Source organism: Astatotilapia calliptera, chromosome 3, assembly GCF_964374335.1.
Source record: "Astatotilapia calliptera chromosome 3, fAstCal68.1, whole genome shotgun sequence".
NCBI lineage: Eukaryota > Metazoa > Chordata > Actinopteri > Cichliformes > Cichlidae > Astatotilapia > Astatotilapia calliptera.
The window spans coordinates 61,311,509-61,328,305 of record NC_137424.1 but is presented as its reverse complement, the minus strand read 5'-3'; positions in this window follow the sequence as shown (position 1 = coordinate 61,328,305).

Below are 16,797 nucleotides of genomic sequence, written 5' to 3'. Positions count from 1 at the left end.
CACTTTCTTCTTCTTATTGGAAAATATACATTGATACGAACAATCAAACTTTGTAGACCATAAGCATAATCTGACCATATAATAATGGAGACAAGGAGAGTTATTTTCATTAAACTGTAGTTAAAAAAGAAAAACATGAAACAATTCCATAACCCTTAAAAAAATAAGTTTTAACAATACATTACCATATTGTGGCGTGTTGGGGGAGCGGCTAGTTCTCTCCCATCATGCCTTGGGACTGCTGTTTGGATGTTCTTGTTTTGTTGTTTATGGTTACACTACTTTTAACTGTTATCTTGAATGTTGTGTTTGTACTGCAGTTCAAAGGCACTTACAGTGTTGTTTTATAGAATGAATGCAACCATGGGTGAGTTCTGTTATGCTGTTGATGACCCTCGAAGCACAGTGTAGCATCAGTGTGTGTTGTAATAAAGAGCTCCCCCTACCAGCTTGGGGTTGAATAACAATCTCTCTCTGTGAGCTTCTTTGTAAAGATTCCTCTGCATGCCACATTGGTGTCAGAAGTGGGATTCCAAGAGCATGGCCACTATTCTGAAAGAGGAAGAGGAGCTGAGGAAGATTGAGGAGCTTATCACTCACCTGGAAGCAGTGAATGGAGCACAATCGAAGAAGCGGGGAGAGCCCCGGGCAGCAGCAAGCCAGCCAGGGGAAGATCTGTGGGGCTTACCAGATGGAGCCTCACACCCCCGCCCACTGGGGAGCTGTCGGAGCCGCCAAGGCATGCTGCAGGCTCCAAGACCACGAGCGACCGGTCAGCCTCCACTCATGGTGATGCCTGGGAGCAGCACACCCTCATCGTTGGCAGCCGAGGGGGACAACGCCAACTGTCTCCAGGACCAAGTGCAGCCGCCACTGCCATCAGGGGCTCCTGTCCGGGGGAGCATGAAGCTGCCACGCTATAATGGGGAGGCACCTCCATAGACCTACCTTATCCAGGTACAGCTGGCTGCTCAGCTAAATGGTTGGTCAACAGAGGAGACAGCTGTCCAAGTTGCCCTCGCCTTGAAAGGCAGGGCCCTGCAGATCCTCATAGATCTTCAGCCAGAAGAGCGTTTAAGTTGGCCTGCTGTTGCCAGAGCAATGCAGAGCAGGTTTGGCCTCCGTACACATGCAGATGATGCCCGAGATAAACTTGCTAGCCGCCCACGGAGTACCCTGCTTTTGATGCTGCAGCACAAGAAGAGCTTGCTCTCCAGGCTTTTGTCCGGGGTCTCCAGCCAAAAAGACTACAAGAGCACATCCGTCTGCATGCACCAGAAACCCTGGCGGCAGCTCTAACTGAGGCCGAAAGAGTGGAGCATGTGCTCAGCCCAGGTGCACGCAGCCCTGGCATAAGTCACCAAGTGCGCCAAACAGACTACGAAAGGAGCGACCAGGAGGAGGAGGCCCGCCAAACCACCAACACACCACCCTGGCGATCTTGGCGAGGGAATAGGCGAGCAGGAGGCCAATCCAGGGGTAACTGCCATCGGTGCGGAGAACCAGGCCACATCGCACGCTACTGTCCAGCACCAAGCCCACAAAGCTTGGCACCCCAGCTGCCGTTAAACTGAGGCGGGGTGGCACAACGGAGGGACTGCCCCCTGCCACCACTCTGTCCTCCGAATCACAATTGCGGGTTGGCCGGCTTGGCCAGACACGGGGACTGTATCTGGACTGTGACCTTGCCGGCACCACCTGTAGAGCCCTGATAGACACTGGGTCCACGCTCTCCTTAGTACAGGCTGGAGTCCTCCCTGGTTCTGATGGCCCAATACCGCAGGGTTGGCAGCCTACTCAGCTCCACATCACCACAGTCACGGGGGAGCGTGCCAAAGTTAAGGGGGAAAGATCCCTCCCGGTGACTGTTGCTAACTGCAGCGTGGACCACCAGTTCTGGCTAGCCAGCATCCAGGACCAATGCATCATTGGCCTGGACCTGCTAGCCAAATGGGAGGCCACAGTGGACGTGTCCCGAGCAATCCTTTACCTGGGCACGGAGGCTGTGAAGCTCCACACCACAACGGAAGTCCCGCTGCCTGCCTCCACTTTTTCAGCCAGCGTCAGGAAGCCTGAGGACCTGTCACCGCTGGCGGGGGAAGGGGCCTCCCCTTCACCAGCAGTACCGCAACTGTCTGCAGAGACCAAGCAAGCTGTCGAGGACCTATACCAGAGGAGCTGCGAGGGTCTCCAGGCTGATCAGCGACGGCAGCTGCGAGAGATACTAGACTTGTTTGCCGACATCTTTGCAGCCAAGGATGAGGACTGCATGCAAACCAGCCTGGTACAACACGACATTGACACTGGGGATGCACGGCCCATCCGCCTCCGCCCTCGTCGCCTTCCCCTTGCCAAGCGTGCCGCAGCAGAGCAGAAGATCAGGGAAATGGCAGAGGCGGGCATCATCGAACCCTCAAACAGCCCCTGGGCAGCCCCGGCTGTACTGGTTCGGAAAAAGGATGGTACCTGGCGGTTTTGTGTCGACTATCGTCTACTCAACAGCATCACACGCAAGGACTCCTACCCATTGCCCCGAATTGACGATGCCCTCGACGACATTGCTGGGTCCTGCTGGTTCAGTTCCCTCGACTTGCGCAGTGGCTACTGGCAGGTGGAGCTGACGCCAGAGGCCCGCCCAAAGACTGCTTTCTCCATTGGCCAGGGACTGTGGCAGTTTAAGGTGATGCCCTTTGGCCTCTGCAATGCCCCAGCCACATTCGAGCGCCTAATGGAGAGGGTTCTGGCTGACATCCCCCGCGACCGCTGTGTGGTCTACCTGGATGACCTCCTCGTCCACGCGACAGACTTCGAGACAGCCTTGGCTAACCTGACTGCTGTTTTCCACGCTATCCGCCAGGCTGGCCTTCGCCTCCACCCCAAAAAGTGCCATCTCTTCCGAAAGGAGACGACCTTCTTGGGTCACGTTGTGAGCGGAGCAGGGGTTTCCACTGACCCTGCGAAGGTGGCCGCTGTGAAAGACTGGCCCATTCCGGGCAACACTGCTGAGTTGCGGAGTTTCCTTGGCCTGGCATCATACTACCGGCGTTTCGTCAAGGACTTTGCTACAATTGCAAGCCCCCTGCACTGGCTCACACAGAAGGGCCGGGAGTTCCATTGGAGTGAGGACAGTGCCGTGGCATTTGATCGGCTCCGATCTGCACTGGTTGAGGCACCGGTGCTAGCCTACCCAGACCTGCAGCTCCCTTTTGTCGTGGACACCGATGCCAGCAACACAGGGGTGGGGGCTGTACTGTCGCAGGAAGGCCCTGAGGGGGAGCGGGTCATCTCCTACTACAGCCATTCCCTCAGCAGACCGGAGAGGAACTATTGTGTCACCCGTCGAGAGCTGCTGGCCATCATCCTGGGTCTCCGCCATTTCAGACCCTACCTCTACGGGAAGAAGTTCCTCCTGCGCACAGACCATGCGTCCCTCACTTAGCTGCTCAGCTTTAAAGAACCGGAGGGACAGCTAGCCCGGTGGTTGGAGACGTTGCAAGATTACCACTTTGAGGTCCGTCACCGGGCGGGACGTCTCCACACCAATGCAGATGCCCTCTCCCGACGCCCTTGTGAGGAAAAACAGTGCAGGTACTGCCAACGCTTGGAGGACCGGGAGGGCATGACTTCAGTGATCGCGTCACCACAGGGCGACCCTGAGAATGACTCTGTTCCAGGTGGGCATTGTAGCAGTCTTCAGGTCCAGTCCGCCGCAGGGGATACTGAGGGTCTGGAGGCCATGGATCCCCAACAGCTGCAACACGACCAGAACCAGGACCCTGCCCTTTCCCAGGTTCAGTGTTGGATTGGAGCCGGTCAGAGACCATCATGGCCAGAGGTATCTGCACAGGACCTCGAGACCAAGGCTCTCTACTCCCAATGGGCCAACCTCACAAACCGAAACGGCCTCCTCTATCGCCGCTGGCAGGCTCCCGGGGGTCACCGTGAGGTCTTCCAGCTCGTGGTACCTCAACAGTTGCGGTCCAGGGTGCTCCAGCTGGTTCATGGTGCAGTGGGGGCAGGACACTTTGGAGTTACCAAGACTCTGCGGCGACTCCGGTCTCGGTTCTACTGGCCCGGGTGTCGCCAGGACGTAGAGCTCTATGTCCATCGGTGTGATGCCTGCACGGCTCAGAAAGGGCCTTCCCAACGCTCTCATGCCCCCTTGCAGCAGTATCAGGTGGGGGCTCCCATGGAGCGGGTTGGTGTGGACATCCTGGGACCCTTCCCCACCACTGACCAGGGGAACCGCTACGTCCTGGTTGCCATGGACTACTTCACTAAGTGGCCTGAGGCCTATGCAGTCCCTGACCAGAGTGCTGTTACCACTGCTGAGCGTCTGGTCAACGAGATGTTCTGCCGGTTCGGGGTACCAGAGGAACTGCACAGCGACCAGGGCCGGAATTTTGAGGCTGCGGTGTTCAAGGAGGTCTGTCAGCGGCTGGGAATCAGGAAGACCCGGACGACGCCACTGCACCCCCAAAGCGATGGGTTGGTGGAACGCTTCAACCGCACCCTGGCCACCCAGCTTGCTATCCTGACCTCCCACCAGCAGCGTGACTGGGATCAACACCTTCCCCTGGTCCTAATGGCCTACCGTTCTGCAGTCCAGGAGTCTACTAAGTGCACTCCAGCGGCCTTGATGTTCGGTCATGAGCTTCGTACCCCAGTGGACTTGGTGTTTGGATCTCCCCCCGGGCAGGAAGTATGCGGGGACCCCGGGTTGGACTACCTCCACAACCTCCTCGCTCGGCTCCGAGAGGTGCATCAGTTGACCAGGGAAGGACTTTCGCCCGGTCAGCATGTGTGGGTCTACAGCCCGGAGAGGAAGAAAGGGCTTTCTCCCAAACTGATGAGCCAGTGGGTTGGACCCTGCACTGTTCTTGAGAGGCCGTCTGACGTGGTCTACAGGGTGCGGCTGGTCAAACGGAACAGGGTGGTCGTACTCCATCGCGATCGCCTGGCACCCTATCAGCCCTTGAGTCCATCCAGGGAAACGTCAGGGTCCCAGCTTCAACTGCAGGCCCCCAACCTGGCCTCGGAGGCAGCTGGGGGACCCACGGAACGTCCTCAACGAAGCCGTCGCCTTCCCCAACACCTCAGAGACTTTGCTATGGACATGCCGGTTGCTGGGGACAGCTAACCACTCAGGTGGGGGCTGTGTGGCGTGTTGGGGGAGCGGCTAGTTCTCTCCCATCATGCCTTGGGACTGCTGTTTGGATGTTCTTGTTTTGTTGTTTATGGTTACACTACTTTTAACTGTTATCTTGAATGTTGTGTTTGTACTGCAGTTCAAAGGCACTTACAGTGTTGTTTTATAGAATGAATGCAACCATGGGTGAGTTCTGTTATGCTGTTGATGACCCTCGAAGCACAGTGTAGCATCAGTGTGTGTTGTAATAAAGAGCTCCCCCTACCAGCTTGGGGTTGAATAACAATCTCTCTCTGTGAGCTTCTTTGTAAAGATTCCTCTGCATGCCACAATATAAAACAATCCTCACACTCAGAGCTCTCGTGGAATTCACAAGTTCTTTTTTTTTCCTTTTCAATTTGAAAAATGTCTTTGACTTTGTGAGCAAATCTCGGAAAACTTCCTCAGACTGTCAGCATATTTCTGCATAGTCACCCGAACTAGTAGAAAAGCAATGGGCTCAAATTGTGGTCATAAATATTTTGTACTTGTAAATCACAATGTGTAGTTGTGAGCTGAGTTTTGAAACCTTATAACCAATTTTTTAACTTTGCTCTGAATCTGTTTTTCCTCTATGCACATTTAAATCTGCAATGTGTGAGTTTAGCACTTTAACATTTAAACCTCGAGAAAATTTGGTAATTCACTACAGAGAACCAACTGATTTAAAGCATGAGGGAGTGGTTCAGGCTAAAATAGTCATTCTGATGACCCCATGAGGACCAGACTGGATAACAGCAGATCTTTGGCAAGGTTTAACAGCTGGGGGGGGGGGGGGGGAGAGCCTGGAGGAACCAATGCTGTAAGAGCTAAATAAAAACACACCCACAAACATAAACAAACATACACAGGCAGGGAGAAAAAGAGAGCGAGAGAGAGGGAGTCAGAGAAGGCAGGTTAGCTCAGGAAGACTCCGGGATCATGACCTTATCATATTGTGAAATATCCTGCAAAACGAGCTATGGTCTACTAACTTTGTGTTATTTGAAGGTTGAATGAAATTACTAAGAAGTTTAGTTAGGTTTAACAGGTCAGCTTGCTTTAACAATAATGCACTATGTTGCACTGGTGCACACTTACTGTAGTGTTCCTGGTCACAAGTACAGCTTGCTGAATTCCGTTGTGCATATCCACCAAGAGAAGTAAACCTTAGGTCAACAGTTGTGTTTGAGCTCGTTCAAAAGGTTTTTTAAAAGTGTTCTTAACATGTTTGCAAACAAAACCTTCCCTTATAAACCTACTTTGTTTTTACAGCTTTCCAATACAACAGCCTCTTGTTTAGATAGTTGAAGGTTTCTGGACTGAACCTTAAGAGACTTTATTGCCTGTAGTTGAAAATGCAATGTCTGGTGAGTTTTATTAGAAAGCAAACCAACAGCGATTGTACATAAACTCAGTATTATCTCCTCAACTGGGCAACAGTCTTGGTTAATTGGTTCACTCATCATGACTAACTGCAGTTTTAGTACAAAAACAGAAACCTGTATCTCCCAGTGACTAGGGCTGGTGCTCCACCTCCCCCGGCTGATCTAATATCAGAATCATATTAAGTTCATTTAAGATATATTTTATTTTTTATAGAGCAGTCTCAGAAACAACAGTCACCTTAAGGTCTCAAGTCAACTTGTATTACAAGGCCCAACAAAATTAGAGCGCAATCCCAATCAGACAGAAATCATGAAATTTCATTTCACAAGAGCACTTTCAACAATCAGTGAAATTCTGTTTCTCCTAGATGAAAAGGACTGTAGATAAAGTGCAAGAATTATGGCTAGTAAACCCACTCTTTTCTAAACATCATAGGAGGAAGAGTTGGTTTAAAAGATACATTTTCCTCGTACCAACCCAGTACTGGTAATTTTTCTTATGCAGATGAGGCATTATTTCTGTACCATTATTTAATTCCAGAGGCTTTTATGTTATTTTTTTTTGTACTTGTTGACTTGTAAAAGCCTATGCGACATATTTTGTTTCACAATTCATTAACCGCACAGAGAAGGCATCGTTTAAATATGTTAAATATGTTTCTTTAAGCAAGTTCTTCATGACTGAGCCAAGTGTCCCCTTTTTTGGAAATCAAAATATGGTCATATGCAATATGTCATTGCAACCTAAATGTGAATGTAACATAATAATATTATTTTTTCAATATGCAGACAAAGTGTGCCCACAATGGATACACGCATGAACAAGTAAAAGAAAAAACGAGGCCACATGCTACAGGTCAAAAGGAGAATCTGATCTTTTTTTTTTCTACTGAAAGTGGAAATGAAGGCTCAGCCCTTCTTTGTGTCTTGCATTATATGCAATATTACACAGCAGTACAGAATAGTTACAACACATGCATTGGGACAGATGAGTGCTAGTGCTAGCACTGGACTTTTTAGCATGTATTTCAATACTGAAATTCTCTCTCCCTTATTAAAACGCATACTCATACCTGCAAATAAGTTAAAAATGGGGTATGTGAGATGTACAATTAAGGGTAAATGCAGGAGTCATATCTCTCCAATATATAAGATAAAGATAAAGTATCTGTAGACACATACATACACAGTTCATGGCTATGGGTGAATATATGAACCTTGACCATCCATCCAGCCATCGATTCTAATGTGGATAAGTCACAGAAGATGGATAGATGGACTTTAAAATTGTGTCATTTCCCATTACCACAGAAAAGTTTATTTTTCATTGTTGACTGGTTGTGCTCTGTCATTGAACATCAGTCAGTAGATGAAATTAATTATTTAAGTAATAATTAAGTAATTTTATGTTTTGATTCAGAAACAGAAAAGTGCAATAAAGATCTTAGTTACATCTTTTTTTTCATCAGTTTTTTCTTTCTAATGAAATATTAGTTCCTGATTTTGCAACTATGTAAATATAACCAACTATCCTCTGTGTTATCTTTGTGTTTGTCTTTCTGGGGACCAGTTTAATCCATGGTACAGTTAAACTAAACATAATCAAACAGCTGGTTATACCCTATCCATAGAAAATAAAACTAGTATATATATAATATATATCAAAATCAATCAAACAAATACATTTTGTACAAAATGAATAAAGTAACAATGAAAAAAACAAACAAAAAAGTCTTACAAGCTCCTTATGATGAGTTTCTAGTATGTAGTAGTATGTAGTACGTAGACTAGCATCTGCCTCAAAAGGTATACTATGAGAAAGAGTGAGAGAGAGTTTAAAAAATTTATAATGGTCAAATTTGTGCAAGGTGTAAAAATATGGAATGTAAATGTGCCTGTCTCTAAGCACTTACACTTCTGTTTTTAAAATGTTAAACAGCTGTCACAATCATCAGAAATAGATTTTTGATGGTACATGTTTTGAGTGGCATTCCTGTTATTACCATTGATATTTGGATTGATCGGTGGCCTCCACCACTTGCTAATGTTACTGAATCTGTGGAAGCTCTGCCATAGCCACCACCAAACAGTTGAGTTATTTTTACACATCTTCCAGCATCTGGTCAATCCACCACCTTTCATTGTTTATACCGTTACGAAAAAAAAAATAGATATTTTTCTGTCCCTCCCCTACATCTAGGATGGTGGGGGATGCCATGAGCTATAGTCTTTAACCAAGTCACAATTCCATGCAAGGTTCTGATTTCCTTACTTCCTTACTCGCACATGCATGCACACACAGTGCCTTAGCTTTTACAACACATCATTTGGGTTTTATAATGGGGTGTTTGTGTAACTGTTGTCACTCAATAAAAGGCTGTGAGGGGATGCTGTTTTTTTTGAGTTGTCTGGGATCAGGTGAGCCCTCCAAGATCCTGAATAGACCAGCTTCCCTTGCACAAGCAAAAACCAATCGAGCTCCTCTGATTGTCTTGCTTTGTTCGTGGTGATAAGTCTCTGAGCTAGCAAGGCCTGCGAGTGCAGACCTAACACAAAAAATAACCATCAGCCCACCGTGCCCAGTGGCCAGTCCAGCTATAGTGTCAAGCAAGGGTTTAATTTACAGAAATAAAACTTGTGAATTCAAACAGTTAATATAAAAACACTGCAGCCTTTAGACCACTGTTGAAGTTCACTGGTACTGTATTTATTTACTGAGGGTGTAACTCACTTGCAAGTGACATTTTCTAAAGCAACATCCTGATTTAGTTTTAGGAATAAATGATACAATTTGTTTTACGTGGAAGTTAGTAGCACAACAAGGTAAGTCTATGTCTGATACAGTGGCTTTGAAAAAATTGTCAAATTACAATAAATGCATCAACTATGTTTCTCTCATGACAATACAATTTGAAAGGTCCAAACGACCATCCATACAGAGGATGAAGGCATTCAGGTCTGGCAACACACTAATTTAATTTTATTTTATTTATTAATTTATTTAAAATGGACAGTGCAGTTTGACATATACCAAGTGGAAAACATGAAGCAAATGTAATGCACATAGGTTTATAGCTATCACTAACTTTCAACCATTATTGGCTAGATTTTCCCATTTAGGGTGTAAACTAGAGTTGGATGCAGATTTAAATGTTGCTTTCAGTCAGTTTACTCTATTAAAATTTAACGAATTGATTATAATAAATGTGCAATTATTACAGCTCTTCACACCTTTTATTGGCTGGGCCTCTGATATCTTCAGCTTGGTGTAGTAATTTGTCTAGAAAACTAAATTAATAATGATGAATTTATCATTTTACCATTATATAGAATCTTAGTACTATTATTTACCCTATGCTCAGCTGAGATTGGCTTAGCTATGTTGGTCTTCCTACACCTCTATTTCACACACCTCGCCTAAGTCGGGATTCACTGATCTTTCGGGGATGTTCTAGCTGGTGGTTTCCTGCTGGTTCTGGGGAAGCATCTGCTCTGCTGCAGTTCAGAGGTAGTTGTTGAGGTGTGTATTTTTGTCTTTAGGTTGTTAGTTGGTGGGTATGTGTAAATGAATGGCCTGGGTGTGTATATGTATGACTGGACCTGGAATCTGGGGCTTATCTGGGGCTTAGTGAGCTTTGATCCCTTTGATACATGGTCATGGAAGGTGACCATGGAGGAGTTGTGGTCCGGGTGGCTCGGCCTCTTCAACGTGGAGAGAGGATTCTGCCGGTTATCAGGCGGATCTTTGGGACTCTGTCTAAGCTCATGATAGCTCATACTTTCAAAATATATTAGTATTTGACTCGTGACCTGCAATTTCATCTTATCAAAATTTCAGAGAAAGACCTTGCACATGTGTTGTGTCAGTGCAGTCTCTTATTGTTACGTCTGCCAGAAACACTATGTGAAGTATTGAAACAAATACTAAAGCACTGCTGAAGCCTTGAATAAACATTATAAACATTACTTTGATTTTTCTGATGACAGGTCAGGTGAGTTTCAAGGTATTCCCTGTAAAAGGATCAGGATGTTGGGGCCAATAGAATCGCTGAGTCATGTTTGAATGAGTCATTTTTTTTTCTTATTTAAAGCTGAATACAGTTTGTCCACACAAGCAGACTGAACTCCAGACTGACTTTGAGAAGGATGAACAGAAGGTAATTTTGCAATAGATCACTTTTTTATTATTAAATATTCAGTTCAATTCCATTTTATTTATATAGTGCCAAATCAAATTATATTTTACAGTAGAACCAAACAATCATATGACCCCCTATGAGCAAGCACTTTTGCGACAGTGGGAAGGAAAAACTCCCTTTTAACAGGAAGAAACCTCCAGCAGAACCAGGCTCAAGGAGGGGCGGCCATCTGCTGCGACATATTTCTACTTAGAGAGGCTTATCCCTCAAAACTTTAAATACAAAAAAGTTGCAAAAAATTGTTTCCAACCACAGGAAATTTATTTTGAGTGTTTTCGTAGTTTTATTTTTCAGATACTCCAATTTCTCAAATGCTGCAGAAAAAACAAAAAACAATCCTATAATGCAAATTTGCAAAGAAAACAGCATGTGCATCAAAATAAACTATTTAAAGCTGTGCAATTTGAGTTCTAAGCATCCTAGAAACTATTCGGAAAAGCATAAAAGTCAAACGTGACTTTTAAAAACACCAGTATAGGCTTATAAGGCCTACAAGTAAAAAACTACATTATCCACGAAAATTACGTCACTTCCGGTTTCGGGCAGGTAATGGCGGACATGTGATAGTTCGCGCTGACGTCTATTTCAATGTACCGAACAGCTGATCGGATCGGCAAAGCGTGTTTCTGGAATATTTTGTTTTTGTTCCTGCAAGCGCTTTTTATGCAATTAGCTATATGTGGAAGGAAACCGTGACCTAGGACAAGACAATGAGATGTAAGTACAACTTCCCCCAGTTTCATATGCAAAAAAATTATTGCGCTAGCTTACATGGTTCGGGTTCTACGGGGATTTTAAAAGAGTTTCGCAAAACGGAGCGTGCCCGCTCCGACCAGCTTTAAAGGGTTAAAGGTAAAATGTGGAGGGAAAATAAAAAGTAGTCAAAAATGGCCAATTATACCCTGGACCCCGGAGGGTTAATTTTTTTTTTTTAAGTAACGCAATAGTTACTTTTCAAGTAATTAATTACTTTTAAAATCTTGTAACTCAGTTACTTTTTTTGAAGAAGTAACTAGTAACTATAATTAATTACTTTTTCAAAGTAACTTGCCCAACACTGCTGATCAGTGGTTGTTTATCAGTGGTCATGACAACTTGCATATTAATGATCAAGACACTGACCTCACAGCCCATTGTTCATTCAGTGGTGCTAGTTTCAGATATTGTGCAAAGGTACTGTTTATAAGATTGAGGAAACCTGCTGTCAGCTGAGACTGAAGAAGTCACCAGGATGAGTGACAAAGCATTAGGGGCAGGGATAGCTCAGTAGGTAGAGTGGTCGCCCCATAATTGAAAGGCCAGGGGTTCAAATACACGGAACGCCTACCCTGAGGTACCCTTGAGCACTGTACTGTGCCTGCTTAGTGGCTGACCACTGCTTCACTGAGTGAATAGGTAAAATTCAGAGAGACAAATTTTCCCATGGGGATCAATAAAGTATACATTATTATTATTATTTCGCCCACTGAAAACTCTAAGAATCAATTTTTGGAGATACCTGAAGTTGTTCAGAGATACTATCATGTAGAATAAACCATCCTGATCTGACCCTAACGCCAGCTCAACGCGTGTGCCTTTTCTAATCTTTACCAAATGGCAAAGGAAACCAGTTGCCCCTTGTAGGAATGTTTAGCTTATTTTAGAGTTTAGAGATGTGTTAACATAGAATCTAGAATTATTGTAGAGACACTGACACTGCCCTCAATGTAATAAAGGCCTGATTGTGTCATGAACTTAGAAGTAGATTTCTAGGAGACCCTGCCCCACTTGAACTGTGAGATTAAGACAAAAAGGAGTTAATGTTGAGTGGAAATTCCTCAGGGCACACCTGGGTGGGAGTCTCAAAGTTTGTAACTAAATAACTTTGGTTTGGAAGGGAGATGGACGTTTATGACCCTCAGGAAGGGACGAACATAGAGATATACGCACATAGTGTTTTAACTGTCACGCACACACATCCACACGCACACTCACTCACGTGCACTCACACATACACACAGGTACGCGCATACACTCACTCACATGCACTCACATAGACATACAGGTACGCACACACACAGGCATTCACAGGCTCGTGCATACACACAGACACAGAGTTTGCAGCACACCATGGGGGGATTTATGATGGGGTCACTTCTACAAAACTGAGTGAAACGGACAAAGGGGTTGAGATCTGCAGAGGAGTTCCAGGGTCCTGTACATCTCCCTTCTAGAAGGTGTAATCAATAAGTGTAATCAATGAGTGTGGATTAATAAAAGTGTTGTGAATTGACTACTGAGTCCCCGGTGTTCTTTCTGGAGGCCTGAGGAATCTACGAACCGGGTAAAACTGTTTTAAGGTAACACCCTCTAATCACTGACTTAGGGAGGCAACCTCTCTTAACCTTCCTGCCTTCTTGGGACCTTTTTGTGCCACTGCTATGTGTTAAATGGCTGCCATTTCCACTGTGTTCAGTGGAATATAACCAAACTTGCCACAGGATAGTTTTTACCTGTCAATGTTAATATTCCAGTGTGAATTCCTTAAATCAGCCTAAAATGGCTGAGCAGCAGAAATCCCCACACCCATCACCCTGGGGACCATTTTCTGCCCATTGACTTCCATTATAAACGCTATTTTTCAACCCCAAATTATCATCATATGATTTTATTTTTTCTTCTTTTCTTGGATGTCAATGAAGACTCAGGGCCTTGAAGTTTTAATTTTTAAATTGCAAAAAAAATGCAAAAAAAATAATGGCAGGTCAAAATGTATGTTGGTGCCAATCTTTGGTCCATCTAAAGGCCTACTTATAATGACAATCACATATTACTTCAACTGGTTTTTTGTGGAAATATTTAGTTTCGTTTTTTGGTTTTTGGGGCTTATAACACAGGGCGCTCATGTAATAACACTGGGATTTGAAGGGTTAAAACAACGAAAATATAATTAAAACTTTACATGAATATTTCAGGGAGAAGTAGTTTTACAAGGTTGGCTAATTTAAAGTGGAATAAAATATGGATATATGGTCTTTTTATGGCGTGGCTGAGAATGGTCCCTAGGGTGATGGGTGTGAGTTTTTTAAAGGATGGCAGGAGGGTTAAGCAACATCCTGATTCAGTTTTGTGCATTGACTGGCGCAGTTTATTATTTTAGTTTGTTATTTGATTTTTAAGGGAAGTCAGTTGTAAATTAATTATGTATCTGATACAGTGGTTTTGAAAAGATTGTTAAATTACAGTAAATGCAGTCATTACTTTTCATACTAAGATAATAAGTTTAGGGTGTAAACCAGTGTAGAATGCAAATTTTTGACTTTGCTCAGAATCTGTTTACACTATGTACATATAAAGGTTTTACATAAATCTGTAATGTGTGAGTTTTAGCGCTTTAACATTTAAAGCATCCAGCTCAAGATGTCCCAAACACTGAAATTTTTTACATTTATTTTTATTGCGCGTTAGTAGCACATGAAGTCTATATCTGATACCGTGATTTTGAAAACAATGTGAGGTTATAGCAAATAATCATGATAACTTTGATCAAAAGGTCCAAACTAGTTGTCCATACAGGGGATGATGCCTTGATCTTTCCTTTTAGGGTGTAAACTAAGGTAGCCTAGCCTTTGGTTGAGCCTCCAATATTTTCAATATGGTGTAGAACTTTTTTAATATACATAATAACAATTAAGACTTAGATATGCTTGTCCTTCCTACACCCCATTTGATACTTCATACACCCTGCCTGGGGGTTCGGGGGATGGTCTGGCTGCATCTCGGTTCACTGCTAGTGTTACATTCCCTCAAAAAGTGTCCGGGTTTAAAAAGAAGAGAAAGGCAAAACGGTTAAATTAAAAAGGTTTTATTAAAGTTTCAACAATACTAACTCAAAAAGACTGTCAAGCCAGTATCAACTTTTAAAAAGAAAACAGAACAAAACTCAATAGTTGGTCAAAAGCCCTGGAAAGTAAGCAAAACTAGAAAAATTTGCTGTGTGGATGCCTAGACACTGAAGCTGTCTGCTTAAAAAAGCTGAAAAAGAAGTTGCAAAAAGTTGTATGGTGGTGAAGAAACTGAAAATTCTGCTATAAAAAAGGTGCAGAAGCAGAAATATTTGCTGAAAAGTGGTGAAAAGCAAAAAATTCTACTGAAAATGGGTAAAGAAGCTGAAATTTGTACTAAAAAGAGGTGAAAAGAAATGTTGCCAGGAGCAGGATTCGAACCTGGCCCTTCCGATCTCAAGGCCGCTATTCATCTTACTGAGCCAAACTCATTCTCACAAAAAAAAGAGGTGGAGAGACTGACAATTCTTCTGAAATTAGCAGAAGTTGTTGAAAGTTGTGCTGATAAGAGGAGAAAAGGCTAAAAATTCTGCAGAAAACAGGTGTATCAGCAGAATTTCTGCTGGACAGAGGTATAGAAGCAGAAAATTCTGCTTAAAAGAGGTTTCTGCTGAAAACACCTGAAAAAGATGGGATTTGTGCTGAAAAGGGGTGAAAAAACTCACAATTCTGCTGAAAAGGGGTGAAGGAAAAAGTGTTGGGGTGTTGAATTGATAACTGAAAAAATTGTTGCCTTAAGCGGGATTTGAACCCTGGCCTCCCAGTCTGAGGACGGCTGCTCATCTCACTGAGCTAAAACACAGCTCATTCCGGCAAGCAAAATCAGTCACAACATGGATAATGTGGAAGAAATGGGCAAAAAATATTGCATAAGAAATTCAATATCTCAAAAAGTATAGAAGTGCGGAGCACCAAAAGTCATAGCAGAAAGAGCAGAATTGTTTAAGATTTGAACGGTGTAAATAGCACAAAAACTGAGGGAGTAGTTAAGCAGCGAAAAACGTACGGAAGCAACCAGAATAATAAAGAATAAAGAGAAACAGGAACTCAACTAAAGGTTAATCACCAAGCACACTCCTCTCCATAGAGCATGAGTAATTAAGCAGCATGCACACACTCATCTCACCAGCTGCAACACCACAAGGCTCTTTGGCCTAGAGCTCACCTACCCCTAGCCTGAAGTACCTCTAAATGCTGATGGGAGTCAGCTGTACTAAACAGAGGGCACCCAGACAGGAGAGACAGAGAGACCACACCCACTCCAGGGCAATTTCAGGAGGGCGGATCTGCTTGGCCATATTTCAGAGATCTGGCCCTGTGGCCCTTAGTGATGTGCGATACCACTGATTTCCTTTCCGATCCGATACCAAGTAAAATTCAGGGTGGTATCGGCGATACTGATCCGATACCGATACTCTGTACAAAAACTTAATGTTTCATTGCATTTCATAATACAATATATAATTGTATTATGTGATTGTAATAATAACATAACGACCGTGGCTCAGGGGGTTGGGAAGCGTATCTGTAACCGGAAGGTCGCCGGTTCGATCCCCGGGCTCTCTGTCCTGGTCGTTGTGTCCTTGGGCAAGACACTTTACACTACCGCCTACTGGTGTTGGCCAGAGGGGCCGATGGCGCGATATGGCTACAACTGTAGCTTACCTCCACCAGTGTGTGAATGCGAGAGTGAATGAATAGTGGTATTGTAAAGCGCTTTGGGTGCCTTGAAAAGCGCTATATAAATCCAATCCATTATTATTATAACCATATTGCTTCATAATGATTAGAGGACATCAGACAACTTGTTTTTATTGCTTAATAATGCAGAATAATCATATAGAAATAAAAGAAACTGTCGTTGTGCGCTATTTGAGCATGTTGCCTGCCTGCAGCACTAAAGGACTCTGCGAGAGACGTCCGTCTCACCCTAGCAGCACCTGTCCCTGTCCTCCTCTTTAGTTCGCCTCAACATAAGCTTATCATATTCTGTGATGTGATTTACTCCGAGGTGTTTGATGAGGTCAGTGGTGTTGCCACAACAACGTGTCCATACACTGTTTGCGCTCAGCCATTGTTGTGAGTGTGCACGCCAGGGGCTGGGACACATTTATACAGCCGTATTCCGCATATGACTATGAAAGGCGTAAGAGGAAGTAGTTCCTTCCAAATTAGATGATCTGAATTGTATAGTTTCTTTCCACTGCGTTCATTTTAAT